The following is a 12,711-nucleotide window of genomic DNA, read 5'->3' on the forward strand; positions in this document are numbered from 1 at the left end:
GACATAATATTCAAGTTGAACGCACCAACACCTCCTGAAAAGCTAAAAAGTATGCAAATAGTCCTTAGCATCTGATAAGCTCTAATGTTCATAAAGACAGGTATCAGTCACTTTAGAACGATGCAAAACACTGTGCAATTGCATGAAAGTACCAGACAAACATACCCTAAGAAGTTAAAAAGAAAACAATTAGGCAGCAAGCCAATGTTTCCTGCTTTGCTGCTTACAAAAATAAAACATGTTTAACACATTTTCAAATACATAAACTTGGTAATACTGAAGCAATATCTCAAAAACCTCCTTCCAAAGAATGTTGACATGAAGATGCGCGGACGGTGTTCTTGCGAAAGCCTAAATAGTTTCTGCTAAACCGAACATACCATCAGCACATGCACTGACAAACAGGCTGAAGGGCTGCATTGATTCGCTCCCAGCATTTTATCGCTGCGTGGACAATAAAAGCTGAGTAAAAACATTCTTTGCCAGCTCATTCACTGGGAAGCCATGTTGTGTGTCTGCTTTTGAAAACCTGCCTTTACCTGAAGAACACAACACTATAAGAGCTGTCAAGATCAGATAAGAGAACACAGATCTGCTTCTGAGTCTTTCTTCTCGCCTACACACACACACACACACACACACACATACATGTCTTTAATACATTGTGTGGACTCCGTCCTCATAGTTCATTGTGTGGACCACTACTTCCACTGCATATAGAACAGTGCAAAACACATTGCCACCTCTAGAAAAAAATTTAGATTCAGAATGTGACCTTAGATAACCAAAAGCTCAAAATAAAATAAATCTTTTTCTTGTGGACTTGTGTGGACCAGTTGTTGTTGCCAGGTAGATTTGGGTGTGTTTTTTCTCACCAACAGCCAAGCTTTATTTCATCAAAAAAGCCATTCTAAGCTTCTAATAATTAATTTTTTTTCCTTAACCCCCGGCATCATATCTTCTCACATATACTGTCCTTTATAGATATAGTAGTGCCAATTTAACTACATTATACAGGCTTTGTGAACTAAGATAAACATTTTAAATACTAAAGAACACAATGTGGAGACCGAATGCAAACTATTTTATTTGTTTATGGAACAAAAATACATATTTTTGCTGCTGTCCAAACACTAGGCAAAGGACCATTGCCAAATATGCACTGCTTACAACTTCTTTTGTAGTTTTAACCAAACAATGTAAGATTGACCATATCTAATGTAGAATGTTTTTTCGGCTTTTGAACAGTAATAGTATTGTAAACTTGTTTTTTATGTCTTTCCAAGTTTGGCTTCTCAGTGCAGGCTCAACTTTAAGTACTTCAAGACATGGTTCTTTACCAGGAACTCTCTAAGGTTACATATTGGCAAAGCTGTTGCCATACTGCTGCCTTTTCGGCCTTACTCCAAAGCCGTCGATGAGATGTAGGTTCAATAGCTGGTCTATTCACATCCTGATCTTTGCCTGCAACACAAATAAAGAATATACTTCAAACCATTTTAGCATTTTTTGCATTGTAGGTAATATTTACATTACATCAATGTATTAACAAAGGTTTGTCATCTAAATTCTTAACCATTATACCAAACCTCAATCTCGACACAATGATTTTATCAGTTTAAACATTAAGGTAGCAATAGATTAATTTACAGCCAAAATGACCATTTTACCATACATTGGTGTGAAAACGTGATTGCATTCTACCTGATCTCTTATTTGTTTGCATGTTTGTCATACATTAAATTACATTATTAGTTAAATTACATTTCAGTGTACCTAACATGGCAAGTCAATACAACCAATCAACGACAATAGTCAAACTAACCAATAATATCTCACACAAACTCCTTCCACACAACAAGAACCTCCCACTTGGGCATACCAGAGACCCCAACTCTCTAGAAAAGGTTCATATGCAAGTTTAATTGCATATGAACCGCAGCAGTCTGCCGAGCTCAGTGGAGCCATGTACTGCTGGAACCATGAATGGAAAATGGGTAATAGGTTGTTCTAAACTTGGGCTTCTGGGGGCAAAATGCCCAGTTCTTCTCACTCTGCTGTCTTTAAGCACATAACAAAATTTTTTGTGCATAGAGAGACAAAAACTGGGCCCTTGAGCATCATTATATTTTTATGTCCAACTGCTTGTGATATATCAAATTCATGAAATTTCTATTATAAGTTTTTTTAAAGGACCAGTCCAGTCAACAAGGGAAAATCAGTGGATCATTAACTATACCTTAAACTAATACGCCCGTGGTGATTAAATGAATTTAGCGTTAATCAATAAGAAAATAAAAGCATAAATTGTCGTCTTGATCACTGTGTAGGGGGGGGGGCGGCCATTATTGCCCATATTTGGGGAAAAATGTCCACCTGACATCACATCCTGTGATGTCTCTGTGCGGTGAGGCACTGCGCTTTACAAGCTAATTCAATAGTAACTGTTGTACTAGGGCTGAACGATATAGAAAAAAAGTTTATCGATAAAAAATGCATATTGATCGATATCGATAATTATTGAAAATATTTAATATCATATTTTATGTGCAGCTCTGCCTGGATATTTTATGATATTGCTAAATGATTTCATTTTAATGAAGAACACAGACACAGAATTTCAATTAAATCTTTTTTAACCAACTTTAACCATAACAGATATTTTTTAAGAAAAATAACTTACGAGACCTGAGTTATGTTATTAAATACTGACAAAGAATAAACTAAAGTGACCAGTAAAATTACCAAAATAAATACACCAATACCATTTTATCACAAAGAAGGGAGCTCAGTTTAGCTGCTATACCTGCTTTGTTTTGGAAGAAGCTCCGTAAGATTTCTCTGAAGATGACACGGAGCGGGGCGGGGCTAAAACAGCTCGCGCTGCTGCGGGTGTGAGCAGCTTACGTAATGAAACAAGTTGGTTGCGTTACCAGACTTTGTTTTTACCGGTTCCTTGCAAGTTTTACAAATCACTGTGGATTATTTCTGTCAGACTGGTGAACTAGTAAAACCCCGTTTTGGGACAATTTCCTCTGCCGCTACTTGGAAAAAAAAGCATTTGATATTTTGCAACTGGACTGTCAGTATATCAGAAGGAACATATCTCTGAAGTCTCACTGATATCACAAAAAAAATAAATTAGAACACCAGCTAAAGGCTGATGACTCCAATTCAGTTCTCATATGACTGGACTTATAAAAAAAAAAACTCATTTCGGTTTCATACTTTAATATTACAAAAAGGGAAATCCAATAAAAAAATGCATTAAGGATTATCAAAACAAAGAATCCAATAGTTTAAATAAAAAAGCTTACCAGTTTTTCCTGCCTGCTTAGACTGCTTTGATGGTTCTCCTTGGTTCTCACTTGGAGATCTTAGGGTCACTGCATCAAGTTCTAGAACAAAAGAACATGCCTGTCACCTTAACACCCCTATGTTTAAAAGACATTAAAGAAATAAACCTGTGTAGCAAATTTGTTCTGTAGGAATTTACAAAACTTGTGTGAAATGAGAGAGGAGCATTAGTTAGAACTTGTATATGTCCATAATATAAAAGTTCTAACTAATGCTCCTTTCTCATTTCACACGTCCCACTTTTAAAGACCTGTTGCAACAGTGTCCAGAGATTAATGCAATGATCAATGTCTGAAAAGTGCATCATGTTTCATTTCAGGTAGAGAAATTTGGTGATCGCAAAAACTACTACTTTGAAAAAAAGAAAAAAAAATCACAAATCACAGTTCACGTTAGGTTTTACTGAGGACACCAGAGTAAAACCTACAATTACACTGAACACTCTCAAGAGCCCCTGCTGCTTTTTTTTTGGGGGGGGGGGGGGGGGTTGTTTTGTACCTTGGGCACAGAGCTTGTTTACTGAGGCATCTACCACCCAAATAAGTATCTGGCAACACCAATGACTAAATTGAGTCACAAAGAATTCATTGGATGGTACTTTACAGCCCTGGAAAGAAAGTGTATGTTGCCTACAGTTAAGCACAGTTGTGGTAGTGTCATGTTTTGGGCTGTATGGGTGCTGCTGGCTGTAGAGAACCAAAGTTATTTGAGGGAACATGTACTGTGACATTTCTGAAGTAGAGGATGATTTCCTCACTGTGGAAACTGAACTGCAGAGCAGTATTCAAACATAACTACGCTTTACACACTCACAAGATGACCACTGCCTTGCTAGAAGAGACTGAGGGTAACGGGATGTCATCACAGAAGAGTGAAAAAGGATTCCAGTGGAAACATGTGAAGCTCTAATGAAATCCATGCAAAAGCATTGGTAGAAAAATAATAGTCACACTAAATATTGACACTTTGGGAACAGTTTGGACATTTTCACTTAAGGGTGTGCTCAGAGATGGTTGCCAGCATTTTAGACAATAATGGCTGTGTTCAGAGGTATCATAAGAGGTAGGTGAGAGTATGTCAAAAATGCAAAATGTTGCAAGCTGTGACAAACAGCACAGAGAAAAGAGTTAAGCAAGAATAAAATTTTGTTTGGCAACACTAATGTAAAGTTCTATGTTCTATAGTTCATATACTCTTTAGTGCGGTTTACCATAAGGAGGCCATATTTGGTCCCTTGTTATTTTTAATATATGTTAAAGACCTCCCTAATGTTTCAGATAAACTTTCTAAAATCTTATTTGCAGATGATACAAGTGTGTATTACTCCCATAAAAATCCTGAATTTTTAATAAAGGTAGTTAATGAAGAACTTGACAAGTTATCCTATTGGTTCAAGTCCAACAAATTGTCACTTAACATAAAAAAAACAAGTTATATACTTTTTGGTTATAAGTTTGATACGTTTAAACCTCCAATTGAAAATTCAAATTGATAATATTTCTATTAATGTTAGATCTGCTCGTTTCCTTGGTGTTATTCTAGATGATTCTTTATCCTGGAAACCCCACATTAGTGCCATAAGTACAAAACTAGCCAAAGTGGTTGGTATACTAGGAAAAATCTGTCACCTTATTAACAAAAAAGTTGCAATTATGTTATATTATTCAATGTTATATCCATATATCAATTACTGTAATGTTGGTTGGGCTAGTACCCACCCAACTAAACTGGAATCTATTTTTCGACTTCAGAAGCAAGCTAATATTTTGTGTAAATCGTAGACACCCCTCACAACCACTGTTTGCTCAGGCAAGTATTTTTAGTGTTTATCAAGTGAATCAACTTCAAATAGCTTTATTCGTTTATAGGTCTATAAAAAAGTTACTTCCTCAGCACTTTTGTAATATTTTTACTTTTAATAATGAATTTCACCAGTATCCAACTCGTAGTAGTTGTCTTATCAGGCCTCCTTACTCTTGTACAACTCAAACACAGTTATTATACAGAGGATCAATGATATGGATCTTCCCACATCACTGACAGATCTTTCTAAAGAAGAATTTAAACGGAGAGGAAAGTTGCTGCTACTTAGTTGTCTGAATTTTCCATATAGATTTGTGGTCTAAATTAAATGTTTAACTTTTTTATATATTGAAATGTTGTTGTTTGTTGTTGTTGTTTTTTTCTCTTTTTCTTCTTGAAATATATTTGTTATTATGGAGACTGCCACTCATTAAGCCCCTTGAGGGTTTTTTGGCAGTTGTCCATCACATTTTCTTCTCTTTTAGTGAAACAGGATTCTGTTTTTTATATTTTGTTGTGAAAATAAATTAAAAAAATAATAATAACAATATAGAAAAAGTAAACATACCCTTTCCTTCCCTCATCCTTCCTTTGTTTTGCTGATCATTATCTGCAGAGAAAACCATTGCATAAATATAAAAACAGAAATAAACTCTTTCATATAAATATCATATTTATATCATATCATATATTTTTAATATAAATAAAACACATTTTTGCAGCAGCTTTCAAAAGCCAAAATGTACAAAGTCTATGGTTGAGTAAATGTTGATTATGTTTAACAAAACATGCACAGCACTTAAGGTTATTCACAGCAGGTATTAAAAAATACATTTACACCCTTAAAAACAATATAGTATATACATGTTTGTAGCACTTCAAGCTGCCAAAGCTGTAAATGAAGCCTCAACTCCCGGTGCACTCAGCAGTTAGCATCTGATTAGCCTAATTCAGAAAGCAAGTGGAGCTCTACACAAATTCAACATAGCACACCACTACAATATTTTAAGCTTTTCTACTGCATTGTTTTTATTGCAGAGTAGTAATTAGAACAACAGACACTGCAGGGCTGTGGGTGTAAAAATCACATCATATGAACTGCTTTACAAAGCAACCCTCCCTGTCTTATTAGCAGAAAGCAACAACAGGTTTGATATGTAAATAAAACAAATCATACCTTCTATGATGTTTCCCAAGATTTCGGAAAATGCTGTTATCTCCGATTACAAGACTTGTTTCTTGACCTGGCTCCTGTTTCTGCGTGCTCCTGCTGCAAGTGACTTTTGATACATTTCTTGAGATGCGTTTAAGACCTGTACGAATGTTTAGTTCTATTGGCAAATGTGCTTGTTGGAAGAAAATTTATTTAAAAAAAAAACAACAACTAGTTTTACTAACATATTATCTTGTTGAACTAGAATTTTAGACATGTTTTTTACATGATGCAGAATCATTTGAAGACATTGCATAGATCCATTTTGTATTAGTTTAACAGATTCCCATTTCCCATGAATTCAACTAGGCTTGTTGAAAGGTCAGCAGTGCAGGTGTTCAACTGAAGGCTCCCCTCCCCCTCCCTTACACTTTTCTGTGGTCTGCTAAAATCTAAATCGAAATGGAAGACATTATAAGTCACAGTAACTTGATTTTAAAGATGTAATAACTACACATAGTTTATTTCTTTGGGTATGTAACTTTTAGGAGTGGCTTGTTAAATAATATTGTGTGTAAACATTGATATAAATGCATGCACATCATATTACATGTGTAAGATTACTTAATTGAAATAAACTACAGATGCAAAAAATTGGTTGTAAAAAAAAAAGAAGAAAAACATCTGATAATCTTAATCCAAAGAGAGTTTGTTTTAGCTCATCTCTTGGACCTCAGCCTCCGCTACATTTCAGTGTGATTTCCCCCACTACACAAAAATAATTAAGTCCATTCAGAACTAAGACATTTTACACTTTGTATTTTATTTCTGCCTGTTCTTAAAATAAATGTTTTATCTGGTTTTAGGCATCTACTAGGTAATAATATATTCCTAACATTGCTGCACAACATTATTGTACTTTAAGTGAGCAATGGATATACATATTAGGTTTATTAGGGGAACGACTCCTCAAGAACAGCTAATAGGCTCCAAAGATAATCAACCCAGACTCAAATACATCCTACAGCCCGCAAAATCATCCATCTTCAAAGCTGCTGTGCTTCATTGAGATACAAGAAATGGTACTGTGTTTAACCTTGCTGCTTGGGCTATGAAAGTCCGATTGGGGCATACTTGGTGTTGTTGCGAAGAGCCTGATCAGACAGTTAAAATGAAACCACCAGTATCTCCTTAACCAGTTGCTTAGTGCCAAAACCTAACCCTAAATGGCCGATTCAGGCTTCTGAGGCCTTCTATTAAGGCATAAGCTGGAAACCTTGGGGCACCTGCAGTACTGTGAAAGGGGGATGGGCGACCAGCATGATGAGCTCTAGATAGACCACAGCGACATGCAGAGGAGGTTGAATAAGGGTTCCCTCAATATCAGAGTGAGACTGCCTTTGGGCCTCTGACCCCATTAGGACATGGCTGACACCGGAGCAATGACCCACCCAGGCTCCACTGTGACACCAACCTGTGTGGAATGACACTACACCACTTTTTAGTTAAATGTTGAGTTTTGCAGCCAGATTCTGTAAGTCTACGTGGCTGAAGGAGGCCAATCTAATTGCTGACCTTTCGTGACCTTTGGGGTTTTCCTCCTTTTTGAGGCAGTTCCCAGCAAAGGATTTTGACCCAACTCATGGAGTGGCATCTCCAGGAGTTGTTGAACATAACCCCATTAGCGGCTAACGGCTAGCATGTTGCCAGCCAGAAGTAGCTGTAGGAAGTTTCTTGAGAGCTGATATTTTACATGTCTGTAGGGGCTTTGCAGGGGAAGCTGCATACCGATTTTGGCCTTGCTCAGACATGGTGTCTTTGAATTATGAGGTGTCAAAGGTTCAATTATTTGCCCTTTCTTGCCTCTGTCATGCCCAGCTAAAACAACCCAGAGATACCAAAGCTACAGAATCCACTTAGTCTCTCACCCACAACAACATTTCTGAAAATCAGCCCTCTATGACAAACTCAGCCAATTCTGTCGACCCTTACAGATCCAAGTAGGGTTAAATGAGCACCAGAAGATGTATTGCTGCAAAAGAGACACCTGCAAAAATTCTAGTTAACATAGACTTACCAAAACTGTCACACATGATTTAGGTTGCAAGAGGAAGGCACTCTATGAATATGGGCTCTCTATCTGCGCAATGGGCTGGGGGAGAGCTGTTTAAAAGTTAACTGAAAACACACTCCAAGGAGAACAGGTCCAAAAAGGGAGAGTGTTTGGAGGGCCGTCTCAGAGTTGGAGCATTGTTTTGAGCCAAACTTAACACTGTTGGAAAGAATCCAATAAGACGATCGAAAAAAGACCACCAATGTCCTGAAAGGCCACCCCTACCTTCCACCATAAGCCTTTATTGGTCCCAAAGGTCGTTTTCGTTAGGGCACTGCAATAACTTTGAATGGAGTTGTGAAGAAAAATCCACCATTTTGCAAAACAGTTGTTTTTCCTTCCATTTGCACATAGGTTAGTTTGTTGCACTCATGCATGGCACCTTTGAAAGGGGAACACCTGACAAGAAAACTGACCCATGCCTGAACTTTTAACTCCACCCTACAGCTCACAAAATGGTCAGTGTTCAGTGCTGCTGTGCTTCATTGACATACAAGAAATGGTAGTGTGTTTGATCTTGCTGCTTGGGCTATGAAAGTCCGATTGGGACATACTTGGTGTTGTTGCGAAGGGCCTGATCAGACAGTTAAAATGAGACCACCAGTATCTCCTTAACCAGTTGCTAAGTGCCAGACCCCAACCCTGAATGGCCGATTCAGGCTTCTAAGGCCTTCTATTAAGGCATATACTGGAAATTTTGGGGCGCCTGCAGTACTGTTAAAGTGGGATAAAAAAACTTAAAAAAGTTCTGTTATCCATCCTTTTTTGGATGGGCAACCAGCCTGATGAGCTCTAGATAGACCACAGCGACATGCAGAGGAGGTTGAATAAGGGTTCCCTCAATGTCAGAGTGAGACTGCCTTTGGGCCTCTGACCCCATTAGGACATGGCGGACACCAGAACAATGACCCACCCAGGCTCCACTGTGACACCAACCTGTGTGGAATGACACTACACCACTTTTTAGTTAAATGTTGAGTTTTGCAGCCAGATTCTGCGAGTCTACGTGGCTGAAGGAGGCCAATCTAATTGCTGACCTTTCGTGATCTTTGGGGTTTTCCTCCTTTTTGAGACCGTTCCCAGCAGAGGAGTTCGACCCAACTCATGGAGTAGCATCTCCAGGAGTTGTTGAACATAACCTCATTAGCGGCTAACGGCTAGCATGTTGCCAGCCAGAAGTAGCTGTAGGAAGTTCCTTGTGAGCTGGTATTTTACATGTCTGTAAGGGCTTTGCAGGGGAAGCTGCATACCGATTTTGGCCTTGCTCAGACATGGTGTCTCTGAATTATGAGGTGTCAAAGGTTCAATTATTTGCCCTTTCTTGCCTCTGTCATGCCCAGCTAAAACGACCCAGAGATACCAAAGCCACAGAATCCACTTAGTCTCTCACCCACAACAACATTTCTGAAAATCAACCTTCTATGACAAACTCAGCCAAGTCTGTCAACCCTTACAGATCCAAATAGGGTTAAAGGAGCACCAGAAGATGTATTGCTGCAAAAGAGACACCTGCGAAAATTCCACTTAATGTAGACTTACCAAAACTGTCACACATGATTTAGGTTGCAAGAGGAAGGCACTCTATGAATATGGGGTCGCTATCAGCTCCATGGGCTGGGAGAGAGCTGTTTAAAAGTTAACTGAAAACACACTCTAAGTAGAACAGGTCCAAAAAGGGAATGTGTTTGTAGGGCCCTCTCAGAGTTGGAGCATTCTTTTGAGCCAAGCTTAACACTGTTGGAAAGAATCCTATAAGACGATCGAAAAAAGACCACCAATGTCCTGAAAGGCCACCCCTACCTTCCACCATAAGCCTTTATTGGTCCCAAAGGTCGTTTTCTTTAGGGCACTGCAATAACTTTGAATGGAGTTGTGAAGAAAAATCCACCATTTTGCAAAACAGTTGTTTTTCCTTCCATCTGCACATAGGTTAGTTTGTTGCACTCATGCATGGCACCTTTGAAAGGGGAATACCTGACAAGAAAACTGACCCATGCATGAACTTTTAACTCCACCCTACAGCTCGCAAAATGGTCAGTGTTCAGTGCTGCTGTACTTCATTGACATACAAGAAATGGTAGTGTGTTTGATCTTGCTGCTTGGGCTATGAAAGTCCGATTGGGATATACTTGGTGTTGTTGCGAAGGGCCTGATCAGACAGTTAAATGAGACCACCAGTATCTCCGTAACCAGTTGCTAAGTGCCAAAACCCAACCCTAAATGGCCGATTCAGGCTTCTGAGGCCTTCTGTTAAGGCATAAGCTGGAAACCTTGGGGCACCTGCAGTACTGTGAAAGGGGGGATGGGCGACCAGCCTGATGGGCTCCAGATAGACCACAGGGACATGCAGAGGAGGTTGAATAAGGGTTCCTTCAATGTCAGATTGAGACTGCCTTTGGGCCTCTGACCCCATTAAGACCAGGCGGACGCCCAAGCAATGACCCACCCAGGCTCCACTGTGACACCAACCTGTGTGGAATGACACTACACTACTTTTTAGTTAAATGTTGAGTTTTGCAGCCAGATTCTGTGAGTCTATGTGGCTGAAGGAGGCCAATCTAATTACTGACCTTTCGTGACCTTTGGGGTTTTCCTCCTTTTTGAGGCAGTTCCCAGCAGAGGATTTTGACCCAACTCATGGAGTGGCATCTCCAGGAGTTGTTGAACATAACCCCATTAGCGGCTAATGGCTAGCATGTTGCCAGCCAGAAGTAGCTGTAGGAAGTTCCTTGTGAGCTGGTATTTTACATGCCTGTAGGGGCTTTGCAAGGGAAGCTGCATAGCGATTTTGGCCTAGCTCAGACATGGTGTCTTTGAATTATGAGGTGTCAAAGGTTCAATTATTTGCCCTTTCTTGCCTCTGTCATACCCAGCTAAAACGACCCAGAGATACCAAAGCCACAGAATCCACTTAGTCTCTCACCCACAACAACATTTCTAAAAATCAGCCCTCTATGACAAACTCAACCAATTCTGTCGACCCTTGCAGATCCAAATAGGGTTAAAGGAGCACCAGAAGATGTATTGCTGCAAAAAGAGACACCTGCGAAAATTCTAGTTAACATAGACTTACCAAAACTTTCACACATGATTTAGGTTGCAAGAGGAAGGTGCTCTATGAATATGGGCTCTCTATCTGCTCCATGGGCTGGGAGAAAGCTGTTTTAAAGGTTAACTGAAAACACACTCTAAGGGGAACAGGTCCAAAAAGGGAGTGTGTTTGGAGGGCCCTCTCAGAGTTGGAGCATTCTTTTGAGCCGAGCTTAACACTGTTGGAAAGAACCCAATACGACGATCGAAAAAAGACCACCAATATCCTGAAAGGCCACTCCTACCTTCCACCATAAGCCTTGATTTGTCCCAAAGGGCGTTTTCTTTAGGGCACTGCAATAACTTTGAATGGATTTGTGAGGAAAAATCCACCATTTTGTAAAACAGTTGTATTTGCTTCCTTCTGCACATAGGTTAGTTTGTTGCACTCATGCATGGCACCTTTGAAAGGGGAACACCTGACAAGAAAACTGACCCATGCATGAACTTTTAACTCCACCCTACAGCTCACAAAATGGTCAGTGTTCAGTGCTGCTGTGCTTCATTGACATACAAGAAATGGTAGTGTGTTTGATCTTGCTGCTTGGGCTATGAAAGTCCGATTGGGACATACTTGGTGTTGTTGCGAAGGGCCTGATCAGACAGTTAAAATGAGACCACCAGTATCTCCTTAACCAGTTGCTAAGTGCCAGAACCCAACGCTGAATGGCCGATTCAGGCTTCTGAGGCCTTCTATTAAGGCATAAGCTGGAAACCTTGGGGCACCTGCAGTACTGTGAAAGGGGGATAAAAAAACTTAAAAAAGTTCTGTTTTCCACCAAAAGGTCAAAATCTCCCTTTTTCTGGGGATGGGCAATCGGCCTGAGGGGCTCCAGATAGACTGAAGAATGCAATAGAGTTGAAGGTTAGAAAAATATTCCTCACAAATGTAGTAGTTGACCTTGTTTTGCCCATTTTCATCACATTTTATAAATATCAGATGTTGGTGACAAATATCTGGGATATATTTTTTTGCAACCACAAACTATTTTTTTTCAAAACTCATTACAATATTGTCTTGTGGGGATATAAATTAAATTATAAATGTTGTCATTTTTTAATCAAGTTTTAATGATTATCTCCAACCCAAAGATAAATAATTTTGTGAGAAATAAATTAAAATATCTTCTAAGTTGATTATTTCAATAACACAAATTGAAAATAAACATGTAAAAAAACTTACATATGTGCAAAG

The 12,711-nt window shown here is 39.0% G+C and overlaps 1 long non-coding RNA gene across 1 annotated transcript; it reads right to left on the reverse strand.

Moving 5' to 3' along the window:
* Positions 1 to 1,069: 1,069 nt before the first annotated feature.
* Positions 1,070 to 7,435, reverse strand: LOC118559423. The gene is made up of 4 exons (XR_004928856.1): positions 6,338 to 7,435; positions 5,729 to 5,770; positions 3,318 to 3,398; positions 1,070 to 1,464 (listed from the first exon to the last, which is right to left on the reverse strand). It is a non-coding gene; the product is annotated as an uncharacterized LOC118559423 (long non-coding RNA).
* Positions 7,436 to 12,711: the final 5,276 nt, after the last annotated feature.

The sequence above is a fragment of the Fundulus heteroclitus genome, chromosome 3, assembly GCF_011125445.2.
Source record: "Fundulus heteroclitus isolate FHET01 chromosome 3, MU-UCD_Fhet_4.1, whole genome shotgun sequence".
In the NCBI taxonomy this organism is placed as follows: domain Eukaryota; kingdom Metazoa; phylum Chordata; class Actinopteri; order Cyprinodontiformes; family Fundulidae; genus Fundulus; species Fundulus heteroclitus.